At 40.9% G+C, this 23,057-nt stretch overlaps 1 protein-coding gene across 4 annotated transcripts in view; it reads left to right on the forward strand.

The window, feature by feature from the left end:
* Positions 1–23,057, forward strand: part of ADGRB3 (adhesion G protein-coupled receptor B3) — a 1,057,188-nt gene that overhangs the window by 253,619 nt on the left and 780,512 nt on the right. The window lies entirely within an intron of this gene.

The following is a 23,057-nucleotide window of genomic DNA, read 5'->3' on the forward strand; positions in this document are numbered from 1 at the left end:
ATACAAGGTAAAGTCTGCTGGAGTGTTGTCATCAGCGTTTTCATTATGTTTACTGCAGGACCCACGACAACATAATTCAGGCCATACCGTAAAAGGAGGTGTACAATCACCCATCAATTTTCCCCAATTTTCCCCAATAAAAATTTTCCAGCACCTCCTCTCTATTAATTTATTCACTGTAGGGCTGCAAGTTAAGTCCCTGATACATTGCTTCACAGTGCAGCGATGTATCAGCTGGCAGAGAGGAGGGGCTGGAGGCGGCAACTCACGGCGGGGCCGGTACAGTCACTGTACTCTTACACCGGCCCCGCCGCTCACAGCAGTATAATATCTAAAGACGATTCCTTAACCGGCAGTAACTTGAACTTTAAATCAGCGCTATGATCTTTATTACCTTACATTGAAGCTCCAGTAACAGGCAGAGCAGGCGGCGGCGTAACGTCACTCAGTCACGTGACGCGCCTGCTCCGCCTGCTTCATTCAAAAAGTGGGTGGAGCATGTGCGACACATGAATGAGTGACGTTACGCTGCCGCCCGCTCAGCCTGTTACCAGAGCTTCATTGTAAGGTAATAAAGATCATAGTGCTGATTTAAAGTTCAAGTTACTGCCAGTTAAGGAATAGTCTTTAGATATTATACTGCTGTGAGCGGCGGGGCCGGTGTATTGGGGGACACTGTTATGGGGAGATCTGTGGATGACATATATAGCATAAGATGCTATATAGTGTCATCTATAGATCCCCCCATAGTAGTGTCATCCACAGATTCCCCTCCCCATAAACGTGTCATCCACAGATCCCACTCCCTATAACAGTGCCATCCACTTATCCCCTTCCCCATAACAGTGCCATCCACAGATCCCCCTCCCCATAACAGTGCCATCCAAAGATCCCCTCCATAACAGTGCCATCCACAGATCCCCCATGGCAATGGACCCACCATCTTTTCCCAGCCTCTAGTAGTTCCTATGTGGTAAACTGGGAATGTGAAAAGAAAAAGATAGGTTACCATGGCAGCCAGGACGCTACTGAAGCCCTGGCTGCCATAGTCAGTTTACTGAAATGGAGAAGATCGTCTTGGAGACAGAGAGGGCTGGGCAGGCAGGGGTAGTCTTATACGGCGAGTATAGCCCAAACCCTATATTTTAAATGGAAAAGTTGGGGGTCGTCTTATGCACCCAGTCGTCTTATACGCCGGAAAATACGGTATTTGTATTTCGCCAGTAATACACGGCAAACTGGGCTGTAAAATATCTCACTGCACTGCTGAGTGGCAAAGATATTTTTCCTTTTTCTACTAATATATGCCAAAAAGGGCTTTAAAACAGATAACTGCACCATTAGGCGGCTAATATATTTTTCCTTTTTCACTAATACATGCAAAAAAGGGCTTTAAAACAGACTACTGCACCGCTAGCCAGCAATTTTTTTTTTCCTTTTTCCACTAATACACGCAAAAAAGGGCTTTAAAACAGATAAGCGCACCATTGAGCGGCAAATACAGTCCTGATCAAAAGTTTAAGACCACTTGAAAAATGGCAAAAAATTATATTTAGCATGGCTGGATCTTAACAAGGTTCCAAGTAGAGCTTCAACATGCAACAAGAAGAAATGGGAGTGAGACAAAACATTTTTTCCATGAGGTGAGTGGGAACATTTCTCCAAGTGGTGAAGACGGCCACACGAAGGCCATCTACTGTCTGGAACTGTTGTCCATTTTTGTAAACTTCCCTTGCCATTCATCCCCAAAGGTTCTCAATTGGATTTAGATCAGGGGAACACGCAGGATGGGCCAAAAGAGTGATGTTATTCTCCTGGATGAAGTCCCTTGTCCTGCGGGCATTGTGTACTGTAGCATTGTCTTGTTGAAAAACCCAGTCGTTACCACACAGACGAGGGCCCTTAGTCATGAGGAATGCTCTCTGCAACATCTGGACATAGCCAGCGGCCGTTTGACGCCCTTGCACTTCCTGAAGCTCCATTGTTCCACTGAAGGAAAAAGCAGCCCAGACCATTATGGCGCCCCCTCCACTGTGGCGCGTAGAAAACATCTCAGATGGGATCTGCTTGTCATGCCAGTAACGTTGGAAACCATCAGGACCATCAAGGTAAAAAAAAATCTAATCAGAGAATAAAACTTTCTTCCACCTTTGAATGTCCCATGTTTGGTGCTCTCTTGCAAAGTCCAAACAAGCAGTTCTGTGGCGTTCAAGGAGACGAGGTCTTTGAAGAAGTTTTTTGTTTTTGAAGCCCTTCAGTCTCAGATGCCATCTGATGGTTATGGGGCTGCAGTCAGCACCAGTAAGGGCCTTAATTTGGGTCGAGGATCGTCCAGTGTCTTGACGGACAGCCAATTGGATCCTCTGGCTCAGTGCTGATGACATTTTTTTGGGTCTTCCACTTGACTTTTTTGTTCCATAACCCTCAGGATCATTTAAGAATTTAAGAAATTCCAAATCACTGTCTTACTGCGTCCCACCTCAGCAGCGATGGCGCGCTGTGAGAGACCCTTCTTATGCAGTTCAACAACCCGACCACGTTCAAAAAGGGAGAGTGATGGCGGCCTTTGCCATCACAACGTGTGAATACCTGACAGAAAATGACAATGAATCTTTGCACAGATTTGGCCTTTTAAAGGCATGTGGTCCTAAACTTTTGATCAGCTGAAAAACAGCCTGTTTCAGTTTATTCGTGGTTCTCATTAAATTGAATGCTCAAAAAATGTTTTGATTCACTCCCATTTCTTCTTGTTGCATGTTGAAGCTCTACTTGGAATCTTGTTAAGATCCAGCCATGCTAAATATGTTTTTTTGCCATTTTTCAAGTGGTCTTAAACTTTTGATCAGGACTGTATATTTTACTTTTGCCACTAATACAGGACAAAAAGGGCTGTAATTTTCACACTTCACCACACAATTGCAAATAAGCCTTTTTTTCCCACTAATTCAAGCCAAAAATTGCTTTAGAACATATAACTGCACCGCACAAGGGCAAATAAAATGTAGAAATATTTCCTTGCAATAAAACCTCTTAATGCCTGTATCAAACAGCACTTGCACCCTAATAAGAAAGTTTTTGGAATTAAAGAGCAATATTATGGCAATTTGGATCCCCAGTCAGTGCAGCAAAGTGAAATCTGATTGTTCCTATTAACCAGGCTGTCACCTCCCCGACTGAACCCTGTTCAACATAAATGCAGTGAAATGATTCCTCCCTATTAGGCCTCATGCACACGACCGTTGTGTGTGTTGCGGTCTGTAAACCTTTAATATAACTGCTTATTCTTCTCTGCAAAGCGTGGTCAAGAATAAGACATGTTATATTTTTTTTGCGGACCACGGAACGGAGCAATGGATGCGGACAGCACACGGAGTGCTGTCCGCATCTTTTGCGGCCCCATTGAAGTGAATGGGTCCTCATCCGAGCCACCAAAACTGCGGCTCGGATGTGGACCAAAACAACGGCCATGTGCATGAGGCCTTAGTGTTGGGCGAGCATGCTCTGATGAACACAAATTTTACTCGAGCATCACGATGCTCGGCACATCGCGGTGCTTGGCCGAACACTGCGTGTGCTCGAGCGCGATGCTCCAGTCTCCTCCCCGTACGTTTGTTGGCTGCTAAGCAGCCAATAAACGTGCAGGTGAGTAATGCCATTCACTGTAATGTCGTAGCCATGTTGGCTACTGGCATTACAGTGATTGCCTAGCTGAAACTCGTCATCGGGTGCTATATAGCACACGATGACACGTGTTCGGCTCAGTCTTAGTCAGGGAGAGCTGTGCTGAAGAAGGGACAGATAGTGTAGGGAGTGAAATAGTACTATTTTATTGAAAAAACTTAAGGACTAATTAATTCAGTGTCCTTTTTTATTAGCCGATGGTGACAGCGACATTACTTGCACTATACCTCCTGTAACGATTGCGTGTCCAAAATATCAATGACATTAATTCAGTGTCATTTTTTATTAGCCGATGGTGACAGCGACATTACTTGCGCTATAGCTGCTTTATAACATTTGCGCATCCTAAAATTATCTGTGACATTCAGTGTACTTTTTCATAGATGCTGTGGACAGAGACATTATCTGTGCTACATCTCCTGTTTAACGTGTGCGCATCCTAAAAATATTTGTGACATTTTGTGTACTTTATTTGCACATACACTTACAAAACCTGCGCTACTGTACGTGTGACATACTTGCAAGCATATATACCATTTAATATGCGCAAGGCGATCAGTAGGGGATGTAGAAGTGGCCATGATGAGGATGGTGAACGCAGAGGCTATGGCCCTGAGCGCGGTGAAACTACGCCTGCTACCAGAGCACAAGAAACACACTCACCCACGATACCTAGCTTCATGTCCCAGTTTGCAGGACGGCGCAGGACACAGCTCTCAAAGTCAGACCAGTGCGACCAGGTGATCGGTTGAATTGTAGCAGATAATGCTTCCAGTCGATTAAGCACCACCCTGTCTTCCACAAAGTCCAGCCTCAGTAGCCTAGAGTCTGGTCGACAGAATCCTCACCCTGATACTCCTTCCTCCCACCATGGAGAGTCTTGGCAAATAAGTTATCCCACACTCTGATATTTCGAGGAGCTCTTTCCATTGCCATTCCTTGATTTGGGCCTCTCGACAAGCCAGCTTGAAGAGGGACATTAGGAGATATTGTGCCCTATTCCCAAATTCTTGAGCATCCAGAGTCACAAGAAGATGACTGTGGGGAACGGCATTTAGTGTTTCACGAGGTAGATGATGATGTTGAGACCCAGTTGCCAATAAGTCAACCGCAATTAGTGTCTCAAGAGGTTGATGATGAGGATGAGACACAGTTGTCAATAACTGAGGTTGTTAGGTCAACAAGTCAGGAGGATAACCAGAGTGAGGAAGTGGAAGAGGGGGTGGAGGACGATGAAGTCACCGACCCAACCTGGGAAGGTGGCAAGCCGAGCGAGGACAGCAGTACAGAGGGAGTGGAATGGCAAAGGGGAGAAGGCGGGCCACACCAATCAGGCCCGCAACTGTTCCCCGGATCATCCCCTTGTGGCAGTCTCACTTACCAAGGGGTAGGTGTTCCGCAGTCTGGCGTTTTTTGGAGGAAAGTATGGACGAAAAAAGAATTGTCATTTGCAACCTGTGCCGGACCAAAATGAGCACGGCGGCATGAACACTAGCAACCTCACCACCACCAGCAGGATCCGCCACATGGCATCAAAGCAACCTAATAGGTGGACCAAACGGCTGGGTCCACAATCAGTATATGCGGGTCACACGACTGCCTCCTTTTCCCCTGTGTTACGTGCTGGCCAATCCCCTGTCCAAGACGCAGGCCTGGATGCCTCCCGCCATGCACCTGGACCTTCGCAAGCACAATCAGCTAGCACATCCACATCTAGGCTGCCTTTCCCGCGACCCTATGCTGCATTTTTTCCAACACCGATTACTGGTTGTTAACCCTTCTCGAACCCCGCTACAAAGAGATCTTCTCACCTCTCATTCTTGTGGTGGAGAGGACTAGCAAAATGGTGCAATACCAGAAGGTCCTTGTGGAAAAATTGCTCCAACGCTGGCGGCAGAGTAAAACCTTGGCCAACTGATGAGGGGAGATAAGGGGATCACATAGCAGTTCCAACAGAGGCAACACTATCAAAGGCCTGGGACAGTTTTATAACACCCCGCCAGCACCCTCAACCTAATGCACGGCCCAGTGTCACAAGGAAGGAAACATTTTGAAAGATTTTGAAGTAGTACGTAGGAAACCGTGTCAGCGTTCTCAGTGATCCCCCTGTGCCTTACAACTAACTGGCGCTCTACACCTTGGAGGTGCTGGCCTGCCTCGCCGCCAGCGTTCTGTCAGAGCATGTATTTAGTACTGCTGGGGGCATAATAACTAATAAGCGCATCTGACTGTCAACTGCTGACCGGTTGGCTCTTATAAAAATGAACAAGGCCTGGATTGCCCCTGACTTCTCTACTCCACCAGAGGAAAGCGGCTGAACATAAATGCACTTTACATGTGGCTTTTATGGTGTATTGAATAAACTGTTTTCACATGCACCCTTTCCACCACAAAAAAATGTAAGGGTTCAATCTCCCTTTTCTCGTCCTCCTCCTCCATCATATCAACATGCTTATTAGGCTGCCCTCGCTCCTAATGTTTTAGAGGGTAAGCTCAGCAGCAGGCACTCACCCATAATGTTTTAGAAGTTCACCAGCAGGGCCTCGCCAATAATGTCTTTAAGGGTCACTAGCAGGCCCTCAACCATAATGTTTTTTAGGGTCACCAGCAGGCCCTCAGCCATAATGTTTTAGAGGGTTATAAGCAGGCCTTTGCCCATAATGTTTTTGAGGGTCACCAGCAAGCCCTCGCCCATAATGTTTTTGAGGGTCACCAGCAGGCCTTCGCCCATAATGTTTTAGATGGTCAGATCAGCAGGCCCTGTTTTTGAGGGTCACCAGCAGGCCCTTGCCCCTAATGTTTTAGATGGTCTGATCAGTAGCAGGCACTCGTCCTTAATCTTTTAGAGAGTCAGCTAAGCAGCAGACGCTCACACCTAATGTTTTAGATGGTCAGATCAGCAGAAGGCCCTCGGCCCTAATGTTTTAGAGGGTCAGCTCAGCAGCAGGCCCTCGCCCCTAGTGTTTCAGAAGGTCAGATCAGCAGCAGGCACTCGCCCCTAATGTTTTAGATGGTCAGCTCAGCAGCAGGTCCTCGACCCTAATGTTTTAGATGATTAGATCAGCAGGCCCTTGCTCCAATAGTTTTTGAGAGTCACTAGCAGGCCATCAATCATAATTTTTCAAGAGTGTGTATGATGCCCTCCTTTATGTGTAATAAAGGATGTATTGGAGTGGTGGTTCCTTGTAATTTTTGGCAACCCTTTCACTTAGTGCATAGGCTTTATGAGTGTAAGAGTCCCACTACCTGAACAATTGTACCACAATGTGAATGAGGCCCTCCTTTATGTGACATAGTGCCTCTTCCTTGTAATTTTTGGTAGCATTTGCACTTTATATACCAGTAAATATAGAGGAGAGAATGTTTCCTAACAATTTTTCCTCTAAAATCGATTTTATTTTCGGTTTTGTGCGTATTATTGTCAGTCTGTAAAAGTGCCGTACTACTCGGACAGCATTGTTCCAAGCAGCAACCTGGGAGTCCAAGATGCATCCAGACATCCTCCCCATGCTGTTTCCGAACCATTTCAGTGGTGTTTCCATAAATTTCTGACCTTTTCCTATCAACCAGACACCCTCCCCTCTTCAGAGCAGGGTGTGCCTGGTTTAATGTTTGGGTTATCCCATTGACTTTCATCCTTTTCATACATCTTGAATAATCTTTCCCTGCACTTATAAATAGTTTTTTTTTAGGACAATGCCCATTTTTCTATCACTGTCCCTAGCGCCTGCGGACATCTTCCCCTGCACTAAGTACAGTGGTAAATAGCAGAATCTAAGATGGCTGACAATTTTTATAGGGCTGTGACATCACAGGGCTGGTTGGATGCTGATTGGCTGCATACATGGTTAGTTCCTTTCTCTGTCCTCACACGTGCACCAGCCATTTTAGGAAAAAAATTGATTTGTTACTACAAAGCACAAGGAAATTCGTAACGAATTCCACTTCGTCAGCTTCGATTTGCTCATCTCTAGTCATAATACTTACATAATCTCTATTTCTAATGTGGGATAATCCTCCTTTATTTTCTATTTTATGTATTAAAAGTTCATCTCATATTTATTACTAGACCTAAATGCTATTTTGTGGAATTTAATATAACTTTCTATTAAAAATGAGTTAAAATTTAATATATGAACCCAGACAGGAGAGAGGTAGCTCATTCTAATGCTTTATGATCTATTTTGCCAAACTGACTTGTCTGAGAGAGAACTGTTTCTGTCAGAAGGCCTTCATTTGAATTACAATGGCATCTTTCAGTGGTCGGGCTGCAGCTTAATAATAGAATGACAGGTATTCTTACAGCACTAAGGTCTAAAACAGAAACTAAATTGTCAAGATTATAAAAAACATTTTATGTGGCTTTTCTATACTTCTCTCAATATTGCAAACGTATATGTATACGCATATAGTCAAGGTTGTCTTTTTTCAAGAGTAGTAACATTTGATATAATACCAGGAATGACATTGTGACATGCAATCTTTAAAACTGATTTGAAATTGAATCCAATAATATTCCAGCAAAATAGAAAGACAACATAAGTCCATGGTCTAAAACACTAAATGAACATAAAACAACTTAAATTGGTTAACTTCCCTATAATTTCTTTGAAGGGTATATAAATAATGATAAAGAAGCAAGATTAAATGGAATGATATCCTTACTAAAACAGATGACAATTTATAAGCACAGCTGTTGTTTGCAACACCAATTCATGTCAGAGGATTTTTTCTCATTTTTATTCAAATTATATGTGATCTACTCTATCTTTAGTAGTAAAACCATCCAAAAGGAACTGAGGAGGATAGACGTTGATCCAAAAGACCAAAAGGACTAATTACTTTCTATCTAGGTTAAATAGAATGTTAATATTCTAAATTCAGCTAATATACTCATGCCAATAAAACTAGGACTGATAGTTCTACAAACTAGAGACTGCCAAAATTCTAAATGAAAAACATTTCATGTATACATTCCAAAATCAGATAGAAACTAGAACTGTAAAGCAATTAATGCATGATATAAGAATATTTTAGACATTATTGACTTTGGGTTTAATTTGGTAAATCTGAAAACAGATCATATTTCACATTTTAAAACCAATGTAATTTCAATGCACCGTTTAAAGACAAGTTTAAAAAAACATATGTGGTATGGCCATCATATGGACATCATAATTCAGACAAATCCAATATGTAATTTGTCTTTTTTATAGAAATAACATGTCATATGGGTCGAACAAACATTGAGGCCTCTTGCACACGAACGTTGTGCATTCATGAACGTTGTGCATTCGTTCCGTGCATTGGGTACTGCAATTTGTGGTCCCCAATGCATGGGCAACGTCCGTGTGGAAGCCAGGACGGATCGAGACCCATTCAACTTGAATGGGTCCGTGATCCGTCCGCACCGCCAAAAAATAGAGCAATTTCTATTTTTTTGCGGTGCGGAGGCACAGACGGAAACACCATGGAAGCACTCTGTAGTGCTTCTGTGGGGTTCCATTCCGTGCTTCCATTCTGCATCTCCGTGATTGCTGTTGCATTCAAGTGAATGAGTCCGCATCCGTGATGCGGAGTGCACATGGGCCGGTGCCCATGTATTGTGGACCGGCCGTATGCGGGCCGCAATATGGCCATGGGCACACAATGTTCATGTGCAAGAGGCCTTACTGTTTATTGCCCCACAAAAGCAATCCAGGTTGCAAGCAACATATGGAAACAGTATAGTCGGAGTAGCTTAGTAGATTGATATATAGTTTTCTGGGAGTCTGTCACCAATTAGGAACCTTTATAGGAACTTCTTTAGTCTTTTATAAATATACATTTATGTGCTAATAAATTCCTTGTAACCCCTTGTTGATATGCTAATAAGCTGAAAAGAACTCAAGGGTCTGTACTTTTCCATACTGGAGCCCAAACACATTCATCAGAACGGAGCCACGCTACCCCTTCCTCTTCTTCTTTTCACCTCCCAGCCTCAGCGAAGTTATAATGAGTTCACTTGAAATCTCACACATTTGGACACATCTCCTTCTTGTGTGCGCCTGCGCCATCTGTTAACTGCTTCAGCAATGGTTTCAATAACTGAACTGAATACTTCTGGTGCATATGCAGTTTGTTTATTGAAGCTGCTGTCTGAAGCAGGTAACAGAAGATGTAGGTGCACTCATAAAGGAGATATGCACCTTAGCAAGATTTCCAGCAGACCCAAGATGACGTCACTGAGGCTGGGAGGTGGAGAGAAATAGAGAGGAGAGGAGCTCAATTCTGATGTGCATGGCTGGCTCCAGCACCGTTATGTAAAGCATCTTTGGCTCTTTTCGCCTACTGTAATTAACATTTTATATTTTTATTATTATCTTATTATCTTGTCTCTTTTGTGAGAAAGGCTAATTTGAATATTTCTCCTAAAAACACAAATTTATGCACTTACTCTCTTGCTTCTATATTAATAGAATTGATTTGCTTATCTCTAGTATGTATATTTATACATCATATCTCCTTGTTCTTCATTTTTTTGTCCAAGTTTTGATGTTCTTTCAGTGCTTTTTCATAGCAATTTTTTTATTGGTGTGCTTGCATGCCCATAAAATAGTTCTCCTAAAAAATAAAAAAAACATACAAAGTACTTATGGAGGGTGCCAAGTATACACAAGGTGTATCATAAACTAGTCAATGTTCCTCTGGGTTTCTAGGAAAAATATATAAAATTAGCATATCTTATATCTAGTTGCATCCTATAGGCTTAGGAAAGTTAATTTGAATATATTTCCCTGAAGCTCAAATGGGCATTGCCTAGTCTACAATACTCCATATATATACTATTTGCTCTTCATAATGAGAGTATCCCCAAACAATATATATATATATATATATATACAGTACAGACAAAAAGTTTGGACACACCTTCTCATTCAAAGAGTTTTCTTTATTTTCATGACTATGAAAATTGTAGATTCACACTGAAGGCATCAAAACTATGAATTAACACATGTTGAATTATATACATAACAAACAAGTGTGAAACAACTGAAAATATGTCATATTCTAGGTTCTTCAAAGTAGCCACCTTTTGCTTTGATTACTGTTTTGCACACTCTTGGCATTCTCTTGATGAGAATTAATGTGTTAATTCATAGTTTTGATGCCTTCATAGTCATGAAAATAAAGAAAATTCTTTGAATGAGAAGGTGTGTCCAAACTTTTGGTCTGTACTGTATATAGCCAAAAAACTTCGAGTAGTGTATTACTCTATCTCACTCTCCCCCTCCCTTCCTCTCCCTCCTATAATTGATTTATACCTGAACCTTTTTTTTTATTTTTTATTCCGCAAACCTGAAATGAACCAAATACAAATCTTTAAAGCTTGTCTCATCATTAGCACTGCCATGTCTTAAAATGCCCATACTGTAAAATATAAACATATTTATCCAGCATGAGTGGGGCACTATAACATTTTTTCATTTCTTCATTTCTCAAACAAATTGAATAAAAAGTAAAAGAAATAAAAGTTATCAAAAAGTTATACACACTCCAAAATAGTTTCAATAAAAACTACATAGTATCCCACAAAATATAAGCCTTCACATAGCTACGTAGACATAACTATGAAAAAAAAGTTATGAGGGTCAGAATATAGAAATGTAAAAAAAAAATTTTAGCCAAAGTTTTTATTTTTTTAAGTATTAAAATACAATGAAAACTATATAAATCTGGCATTGCTCTAATTGAACAAGCCCTTAGAACACAGGTAACAAATCAATTATATTGTATATGTAACACTGTAAAAACAAATCAGATAAAACTATGGCACAATTTTAGTTTTTTTCCCCACAATTCCACCCCTTTCAGAATTGTTTTCCAGCTTCCTGCTACATTATATGCAATATTTAAATGGTGCCATTAGAAACTACATCTTGTCCAGCAAAAAACAAGCCTTAAAGGGACACTGACAGGCCCAAAAAGCATATTTAGGTATATATATGACAGTACAGGTCTTATAAAGTGTATTAGAATCATCTAAGTATCCCCCCTGTCCATCTTATAAATACAGTAAACGGAAGTTTTATAACCTGCTTGAATCGTGTTCAATCTGCCCAAGGGGCGGTGTTTCATCTCAACTTGCGCCCAGCCAGCCTCGCCACAACTGCCGTTTGAAGCGCCGCCCAGCTCATCAATATTCACTTTGCTGGGCGGCTACTAGTGTCCCCGGCCATCTTCAGCGCATGCGCCCGGCACCCTCACTGGCCGGGATCGCATCGCGCCTGCGCACAGTCTGATTTTTAGAGGTCGATGCAGCCTCTGCTTTATGCGCATGCGCCGGGCACAGTTCAGAGCAGCGCTTCAGAGTAGCCGCCCAGCGAAGTGAATATTGATGAGCTGGGCGGCGCTTCAAACGGCAGTTGTGGCGAGGCTGGCTGGGCGCAAGTTGAGATGAAACACCGCCCCTTGGGCAGATTGAACACGATTCAAGCAGGTTATAAAACTTTATTTTACTGTAGTTATAAGGTGGACAGGGGGGATACTTAGATGATTCTAATACACTTTATAAGACCTGTACTGTCATATATATACCTAAATATGCTTTTTGGGCCTGTCAGTGTCCCTTTAATAAATCTATGTGAATGATAAAATTCTGTTAGCTGTTGCATTACATAGCATCAGTATTAGGCTACAATTAAATATTTTGCCCTGTTAAATTGTGCAGTGGATCAAAAATGTATCAATTTGTGAATGTCTTCTGTTAGCTGTTGCTTTACATCGCATCAGTATTAGGTCAGATATAATATATTGTCATATGCAACATGTTCTACTGCACCAACATTCAGAGTTAGTCCATTATTTTAATGATACAGTTAGTTAAATATTTTGCCCTATACAAGTGTGCAGTGGACCCAAATTCATCATTGCTAATAGGATGTGTTAGCGAAAAAATTATTCTGTGTCCGTATTGCAATCCCGACCCTGAGGACGAATGGTAATGAGCGAGTTACCCGTTCCTGACGATGAAGGCACGCGGCAGTCTCTTTGGTGTATTGCGTGTGCAGCCCTGGATATCTAAGGGCATCACAGACCTGTTATTTTTGAACGCCAGCTGTCCTTCGAAGATGTTTTAAATGGACCACCTGGGTGTCAAATAACTACTTGGCACAGAGGAGTCTCTTCAGTTATCAGAATGAACCGCACAAATCACTCCACCAACTCAACCCAAATTTATCTTCGCTAATGCATTCATTTAGCGAAAAAATTTGGCTGTGTCATTACTGCAATCGTTAATGGTCAGAAATACAGCGGTATTAACAGACAAATCGCTCCACCAACTGGACTCAAATTCATAATTCCTAGCTAACACGTTTTATTAGTAAAAATTGTATTCTCTGTCACGACAGCCATAACAAATTTAAAACAAATTTTATGTCACTGTGCAGTGCAACTAAATTTTAACCCGTATGTTTCCCTATATAAGGTCTGGGATCCCTTCATACTAAGAACCTAATGGTATTTTGCTTTCAAAATGTATTAGGGTTAAAACCAGATTTGCAAAATATAGTGAATGGATCAAAAATGGCGGCTGGATTATTGCCATAATGGACAGGAAAGAAAACTAGCTGCCATATAATATGATAGCCAAAAAGACACTGTTGCTGGTATGAGTTAACAGCATCTGGAGGGTTGAAAGTCTACGACTGCCATTTCCACCTTTCAAGGATATTAGTGATGGGTGTATGCTCTTTAAAGCAGCAGATTTTTAAATGACGGCCGCCGATATATATATATACACTGTCGGCAGTTGGGAAAGGGTTAACTTCCAGGCCTTCACACTGAGAGGCCTAAATATACCCGATTTACAGTGATTTGTAACTAATTAATTCATAACAAACCAAATTTCTTGTTGAAGTTTGGTAAATCAGCCGAATTGAATCTTTCAAAACTTTGCTCATCTTTATGTGTAATGATCATGTAGCATTGTCGCACCTATAAAATCAAATCAAAATTCAGATGCACAGCATTTTGTTTTGTTCACATTTAATGGAGAATGTGTTCATCATTTCACTTTCTCTGCTTATATATAAGATAGAAGTTATTTCCTAGCATCAGAAATGCATTTTGCTGAGCAGCTTTGTAAATATACTGTAGGGTACTGAACACGCAGAAAGCAAGTTCTAATAGGAATTATTTTATTTACTAAAGCAAAATACTGTGTTAAAGTCCCAATAAAATCAGAATCCAATATAAAGAAGTAATTTTGACATTATTTTTCCAAGGTTGACGATGACAGCTGCTGGAAATCCTCTTGGATTTTAAATTGTTGCCTCAAACTGTCATATAGGTCTAATGAAATGGATTTTGTTTCATTAAATGTAAAAATTTGGATAAAATCTACTTTGTTCTAGGACCACAGCCAAAAATCTTTAATTAAATAAAAATCTGCCTGTGGTGCTGCCTGTGCATATTAAAATGGCAATAACCATCCTCCTTTTTTTCTTTTAAGAACTATATAACCTGCAGATATGCGGAATTGAAGAAATCAAGCTGTGAAAGTCTGGATAGAAAGCTTAGCCTGAAAGTAAATGTGTGCTTTCCCTATCAACATCATTTTTATAGAAACAGAGTCTTGGGTAGGAAATTTTGCAGAACAAAAGAATGTACTTCCTTAAACTGAATAGGCTGCAGAGCACAGAATAGGAGCTATGATGTCACCACAGTGACTAGAATACCAAGTCCAAAACCTGGCACAGCTTCTACTGCACTATGACTAAACAAGCTGCGTGAGGGGAAACAAAAGAGTAGTTCTTTTAAAGACATTATTGAAATCATTCTAAAAATTTGTTATGAAATATTTTCATTAGAATTACTTGCAGAAGCTAGTTTATAGATAAAAAAATGTTCTTAATATGTCCCACTCTACAGTATAGTCATATGGAGCAGGAACATGGAATGAGCCTTGTTCTGTTAGTATATTGTTAATTCTAGTGACATACTGGTAAGGTCATGTTCATATCAACATTATGTATTCTGCTATGGCTTTCCGTTATAACATGGTTATAATGGAAAATAATGGAATCCATAAGACAGAAATCAAAACGGAAACCTTTTGAGGCATTCCGCTTTGATCTGTCATAATAGAAGTATATGGGCAAGCATAACGGATGCGTCTGGTTTCCATTATACATTTCCGTTTCCGAATATGTTGATGTGAACAAGCCCTAAATTGTTTCTGGTTACAATAAATAGACATGGTAACTATCAATCAGAAAGACGAAAGCACGATTCTTCTATGATAGGCTGTTAAAGTGGTTTTCTGAGATTTTGATACTGAGGGCTTATCCTCAGGATAAGTTAGTTAGGTCAGTTAGTATAAAAGTGAAGGAGCTATGATCTTCTATTAGCTAATATGTGTCATGTGATGGTGCAGTATTTCCAATTTTTGAGAATATCTCAAAAAGGATATTTCCTAGAGAACTGAGATCTTTATGAGAACCTTTCCAGACACCCAATGTACCTGCGTGCAGTTCAGGCATTTGGATGCCTATAGAGGACATTCGACAGACAGACATTGATTTTATTTCAGGCATTTTGGGAAACAGCAATACCAGTTATGTTTATTTTTTTATGATTTATTTTTATATGTGGCCAAAAGTTTTGAGAATGACACAAATATTCGTTTTCACAAAGATTGCTGCTAAACTGCTTTTAGATTTTTGTTTCAGTTGTTTCTGTGATGTAGTGAAATATAATTACACGCACTTCATACGTTTCAAAGGCTTTTATCGACAATTACATGACATTTATGCAAAGAGTCAGTATTTGCAGTGTTGGCCCTTCTTTTTCAGGACCTCTGCAATTCGACTTTGCATGCTCTCAATCAACTTCTGGGCCAATTCCTGACTGATAGCAACCCATTCTTTCATAATCACTTCTTGGAGTTTGTCAGAATTAGTGGGTTTTTGTTTGTCCACCCGCCTCTTGAGGATTGACCACAAGTTCTCAATGGGATTAAGATCTGGGGAGTTTCCAGGCCATGGACCCAAAATGTCAACGTTTTGGTCCCCGAGCCACTTAGTTATCACTTTTGCCTTATGGCACGGTGCTCCATCGTGCTGGAAAATGCATTGTTCTTCACCAAACTGTTGTTGGATTGTTGGAAGAAGTTGCTGTTGGAGGGTGTTTTGGTACCATTCTTTATTCATGGCTGTGTTTTTGGGCAAAATTGCGAGTGAGCCCACTCCCTTGCATGAGAAGCAACCCCACACATGAATGGTCTCAGGATGCTTTACTGTTGGCATGACACAGGACTGATGGTAGCGCTCACCTTTTCTTCTCCGGACAAGCCTTTTTCCAGATGCCCCAAACAATCGGAAAGAGGCTTCATCGGAGAATATGACTTTGCCCCAGTCCTCAGCAGTCCATTCACCATACTTTCTGCAGAAGATCAACCTGTCCCTGATGTTTTTTTTTGGAGAGAAGTGGCTTCTTTGCTGCCCTTCTTGACACCAGGCCATCTTCCAAAAGTCTTCGCCTCACTGTGCGTGCAGATGTGCTCACACCTGCCTGCTGCCATTCCTGAGCAAGCTCTGCACTGGTGGCACTCCGATCCCGCAGCTGAATCCTCTTTAGGAGACGATCCTGGCGCTTGCTGGACTTTCTTGGATGCCCTGAAGCCTTCTTAACAAGAATTGAACCTCTTTCCTTGAAGTTCTTGATGATCCTATAAATTGTTGATTGAGGTGCAATCTTAGTAGCCCCAATACCCTTGCCTGTGAAGCCATTTTTATGCAACGCAATGATGGCTGCACGCGTTTCTTTGCAGGTCACCATGGTTAACAATGGAAGAACAATGATTTCAAGCATCACCCTCCTTTTAACATGTCAAGTCTGCCATTTTAACCCAATCAGCCTGACATAATGATCTCCAGCCTTGTGCTCGTCAACATTCTCACCTGAGTTAACAAGATGATTACTGAAATGATCTCAGCAGGTCCATTAATGACAGCAATGAAATGCAGTGGAAAGTTTTTTTTGGGATTAAGTTAATTTTCATGGCAAAGAAGGACTATGTAATTCATCTGATCACTCTTCATAACATTCTGGAGTATATGCAAATTGCTATTATAAAAACTTAAGCAGCAACTTTTCCAATTTCCAATAGGGGAATGATTTGAAGTTCTAATATTATGATTTTTTACTTTTTACATGGTAACTTTTAGTACCCTTAATAGAATAATCTTGCAGTGTATAGGTTTCTGAGAGACTTCTTACTGAGCCATGCCCCAGACATAGCTTCTTAGGCAGTTAAACATCACAGGCCTGGAAACCTCCACAAGCCCCAAGGCTGTCATAGCAACTGATCAGAGCCACCCAATTTTGCTTCAGAGACTCCGATTAGAGGGCAGAGGGAGCCCCCTCCCTTTGCCTGACCCCATAGATTCCAAGGTTGCTCCAGACAGCGGCATCTGAGGTGTTAAATGACCAGCATTGGCATCAGGACCGATCCTGGTCATTGTGGGTGGGTGCCAGCTGGGTTATACACCTAATATCCGGCATGTATGGTTGGAGTTCTGCATGTGAGCTTGCTCCATACATATCCTTAACCCTGATCACATGCATTTATGTGATTTTCCAGATGTTTAAAAACTCATGATGTTTTCCGTTAGTGATGAGCTGCAGAGGCTATTTTAGAATGAATGATATTTCACAAATATTTTTTAGAATATTTGTCATATATTCGCGAATTTCGAGAATTCGAGATTATTTTAATGAATGCGAAAAATCGGCAATGTAAAAATCGTGGAATGCGAATTCGTAAAGTGAATTACAGGCATGGGTCACTTTGGCTACATTTTTCAAGCTGGTATAAGTTTCCTGAGACTGCAGAAAATGGTTGGCATGGCAGAATATTAGAATAGCTTTATATGCAGATAGAGTCCAGTGCTCTAATATATTCGTGATTTCGCTAATCGGCAGTGATTAGAATATTTTTTCGCACTACGTGCAACTTCACATTTTAGCAGGTCTGACTACAGATAACTGATTGGTGCACTAACTATTGTTGTGAACTTGACATTGCTTCCTTCCCATTGGCCCACAAGCAAGAAGCAGAGAGGAATCATGTGTTCAGATGAACAAAAATGCAGAATATTCGATATAACAAATATATAGCACTATATTCTAAATATTAGCGAATTCTCGAAGTAGCGATATATTCGTGATAAAAATTTGCTATTTGAATATTCATGCTCAACACTAATGTCCTTAAAGACAGTGGCATCTTGGGACTAAGAGTGTAAAAAATATGCTTTAAAGGAGGCAGATTCCTGCCACTGTTCATAAGAAACAGTGGCTTGTTCTGCACAAGAGTCAAAAAAAGATGCACTAATGGAAGCAAAATGGTTGCCCATATTTATACACCCAAAAGTGTTAATTTTTAGAAGATGACAATGAATACATAGTCAGAAAATTGGCCAGATCAGTCAATCTTTTGCACCAGTGGATTGCTGGATGCATAGCTTTGTTTTTTGGTTACATATTCCATTATTAATGACTGATAACAGAACAAAGTAGGAGGAGGAGGAGGAGGAGGAGAAGTCTGAACAGGAAAAGCAGTAACTGATGATGACAAGGACACTGTAATACATATGGATGTACTGCAAAGGAAACCATGAGAAGGAGGACACCATTGTTGCTGTATTTGGTTCAAAAGAACAGTAGTGGTTATGTTTGAACACCAATGACTTTTTTTACTTGAATATCTTGCACTTGGAGATGCTTTTGTCTTCTGGCACTGTGGAGAAAAACTGCAAGAGGAGAAAAAGTGGCCAATAGCTAGCGGCAGCCAAGCTTGGTTTAAGTGTGGCACATTTTGAACCTACACCCACAGTATCAGTGAAATCACCATTTACCAAACTGAACAAAATAGCAGCAGATCTGTCTCTGGCAGTTTTTCTGGGAGCTTCTATCCATACACTACAGCCACCACCCTCTTTCACTGTGGTCTCCTCCTTATTAGCATCCCAATCCAGCTCAGAGGTCCTGTCCAATACACAATCATCATCATAGTCTTCATACTCCACACCACTTTTTTCAGACTATATGTCATTGTGGGATCCTTTTCCCACTCTCCAGATTCCCCGTTCTATATGTTCCTCCGCATGCCACTGTTGCTATCACTGCCCCTACCACTACCACTATGCCTTCCAGTGTCACTGCTACCAGCTACTGTACAACAAAACAGCTATGTATGTGGTCCCATGCCTCACCTGAACTTCCTCCCCATGGCAGACAAAACGCTGATTGTTCTCACACAACGCATCAACAGGGAGACTATTTAGAGTGTCTTCCATTGCACATGGGGTTTTGTTGTCTCTTCTTAGGAAAAAATAAGTAACCCAACTTGGAGGTGGCAGTGAAAACAGAGAGGATTCAATTGAAAGGATTCTCTGGGGTTGCAGGGGGCAGGAGGAGCAGGAGGAATACTGTGACCCCAGGCTCTAAGGGACTGTGTCAAACTCATAGGTGATATTCATATGATCCTGATATGACTTAGAGGAGTGAGCCATCTTGTGCACAATCTCATCGTCTTTGTCCTCAATAATATTGTGGTGCTGATCAAAAGCCAGAAATAAATAGCTACTACTACTGGCTGAATTGCTGGTGCTGATACTGCTATCCAAATTCTGAATCTCGGATAACATAACATGGGTCTTTCGTTTTGCACTTTTCAATTTTCCAGAAATTTTATTCTGATACCTATAAATGTAAATTCAAAGGTTTGGTACACAGACTAAAATGTTATTATCAAAATGGCAAATGTTTTTTTCTTCTGTAATTTAAAGATAGGGGCACAATTACATGTCCTTCCCCTTATTCAAACACACTGCACACTAGTATTGACAATTTACAATGTTAATAATGCCATTTTTGTAGTAAAATTAATTTACAATAACAATGTCCTCTAGTAATATATAATGCACTTAATAAGGCTACTTTGACTCTAGCATTAATATTGAGATCCATCAGAAGGTCTCAATACCGGAAAAAAACGCTTCCGCTTTGCCCCCATTCATTGTCAATGGGGACAAAATGTAACAGAACTGAGCGGAATGCTCCAAAATGCATTCTGTTCCGTTCTCCTGGGATGCAGAAAATCTGACACAATAGAAAACGGATCCGTCCCCTATTGACTTCCGTTTTGGGTATGTTAAAGATAATACAACTGGATCCGTTTATAATGGATGCAGTTGCTTGTATTATAAGTAATGGAAGCATTTTGCTGAGCCCTGCCAGATCCAGCAAAAACGTTAGTGTGAAAGTAGCCTTACGCTAAGTTCACACGAACGTGTGTGATCTGTGGCCGTATTGCAGCCCGCAAATCGCGGGCCGCAATACACGGCCACAGTTCCGTGTGAATTCCGCATCACGGATGTGGACCCATTCACTTCAATGGGTCCGCAAATCCGGAATCGCGGAACGGCCGCACGGGACGGGACCCCTCGGAAGCACTACGGAGTGCCTCCGTGGGGTTACGTCCCGTACTTCCGTTCCGATAAAAGATAGAACAAGTCCTATCATTTAGCGGAACGGCCGGATCGCGGACCCATTAAAGTGAATGGGTCCGTGATCCGATGCCGCTGACCTACGGCCGGCGATCGTGCATTGCGGCCCGCTATTTGCGGGCCGCAGCACAGGCACGGGTCACACATACAGGTATTGTAATGACCTTGTTGCAGCATTACTTTTGCTAAAACACTAAACAGTATCTTGCAATAATATATAAAGTGTTCAATAATACAAGAATATTAATTGATTTATTGCAGTAAAATAGTTTTTCTACAACATTAAACAAAGCATTCAAAAACATAGGTATAATAATGGCATTATTGCAGTATTGCTTTTGCAATAACACGAAACGGTATCTTGCAGTAATATAAAATGTGTTCAATAAATATGGGTATTATTTAATGTTATTATTGCAGGATTGCTTTTGCTATAACATTGAACGTTTATTTTTTTAAGTAATATACAACACATTCAATAATATACAGTAGGTATTAAAATTTAATTATTATAGTATTGTGTTTGCTAAAACACTGAATGGGATCTTGCAATAATATATAACATTTTAAATAACAGGAATTTAAACCCTTCAGGGCCCCAAAAAATTTGAATCGGCAACTTTACCGAAGTTCCACAAGAAATCCGATTTGTGACGAATGAATTACAATTACAGCAATTTAATAAAGAAAAAATATATGCATTCTTTCTCTTCATCACAAAATTAAGACCTAGAGACGTGAAGTGACAAAAAATGGCCATTTAGATTTGATTTTCCATCATGCTTTTCGCCCTATGGGATAAATATGTTTATATTTTAATAGTTATAGCTTTTTTGGATACAACAATGTCCATGATGTTTAAAAGGAGTCTGTCACCAAAATATGACGTTATACACCACTTACACCACTTACATGGCTCTCTAGCATACCTAATCCATGATTCAAATACCTTTGTAACTTTCTTTTCACTTTCACATTGAAGCACAAAGCAGCTCTCACCTTGCCCTCCACCAACCGAGCACGGATGACACACCTGAATGCGTCAAAATATATGTCAGGAAAAGTGGAAAAATCCAGCTCGAAGATGATGAAAAAAATCGTAACTTTTTTTGCGGTATTAAAATCGTCGACATACAGGACAATTTCAGTAACGCATTTCAGACCATAAATAGATAGCGGTCCTTCCTCATGATACCTTGAACTTCTGAGAAAAGCGCACCTTATGAGCTGTTCACACAGCTGACCATGCAATCAATCGATCCAATGATTGTGAAAAACAGCCCACATGGCGCAATCAAACACATCTGACCAGCTTGAATATAACAACAATTGGATATAACATAAAAACACATATATTGCTGAACATCCGAAACAGATGTACAATCAGTGCAAATACATAAAAAACAATGGCAAAAAAATACATGCATATGTACATATAATAACTCCCCTAATAGTGTAGAATTAAATCATGTCTTTTGTTAAGACCAAGAGGTTTGTCTCGAACCGAGCTGAAAAATCCAATTAGCCTCCCAATTTAAAAGTTTTCTCCTGTGGTCCCCCCCTCTAGCTGGAAGATAGACCCTTTCTATCCCCTGTGCCACTAAACTAGAAGTATCATCACCATGCAAAACCGCAAAGTGCGTACTGACAGCAGACACATTGCGATTTTTTTAATGTGGGACATCAGAAATATGTTTTCGTATTCTGGTTTTCATTTCGTTTGAGGTGCAACCTACATATTGTAGTTTACAAATTTCGCAAGTTATTAAATATACCGCAAACTTCGTATTCTTCTGACTTTCACCAGCAGGAAAAACAACGTTTAATCCACATATAAATGAGGGCTCGCAAGTGCCCAAGGGTAGCGTTCGGTGTGTAGGAGCCAAGGCTGCTCTTATTATTACATAAATCCTCCCCAGCCTCTTTCTTGGCACGCCCCCGAAAAGTCCCTTGCTTCATCCACAGGACCAGCCGATATCCCATGCGTGCGCAGTGCACCGCTGGCCCAGGCATGCTCACTGTGGTGCCCATTGTGGGCATAGCATCGCTACAGATAGTGCGCACTTGCCAGGAAACTCTGTGAAACCAGTGACTAGGGGGTGGACCAAAAGCAAACAGGAGGACTGGAGGCCGGCGCATGCGCACCACATCTAGCGATGCCCACAATGGGCATTACAGTGCACATGCCCGGGCCAGCGGTGCACTGCGCATGTGTGGGATATCGGCTGGTCCTGTGGATGAAACAAGGTAGACACCCCAATAACAGTTTGAGAAACAAGGCATAATAGAATTGCTTATCTTTTAAACAAGGTGGACACCTCAATAACAGTAGAACTAAACGGCTTATTCACCCCAATTTGAGAATGAAGGCAAAATAGAATTGCTTATCTATTAAACAAGGTGGGCACCCCAATAACAGTTAAATTGCAGAGCTCATTCACCCCACTTTGAGAAACAAGGCATAATAGAATTGCTTATCTATTAAACAAGGTGGACACCCCAATAAAAGTAAAATTAGACAGCTTTTTCACCCCATATTTCGCTTTCAATTTGTAACACATTTAACCGCCATTTTAGGGGTGAGGAACTTTGGATTGATTGTGAATTTAATTTTTCCTAAACTTTGGATTGAATTGCACCTTGGATGCTTGGCTCAACGTTAGTGTAAAGTTCAAAGAATTTCTCACCAAAATTATTATCTGCAAGCTAAAACCAGATAGCAACACACATCCTTTTTTTATATATCTGATTTTATTTTCTGATTACAGATTTTTTTAATTCTATTTCCTGAACATGATTATGGGGGCTGCCATTTAACTG

This window comes from Bufo bufo, chromosome 4 (genome assembly GCF_905171765.1).
Source record: "Bufo bufo chromosome 4, aBufBuf1.1, whole genome shotgun sequence".
NCBI lineage: Eukaryota > Metazoa > Chordata > Amphibia > Anura > Bufonidae > Bufo > Bufo bufo.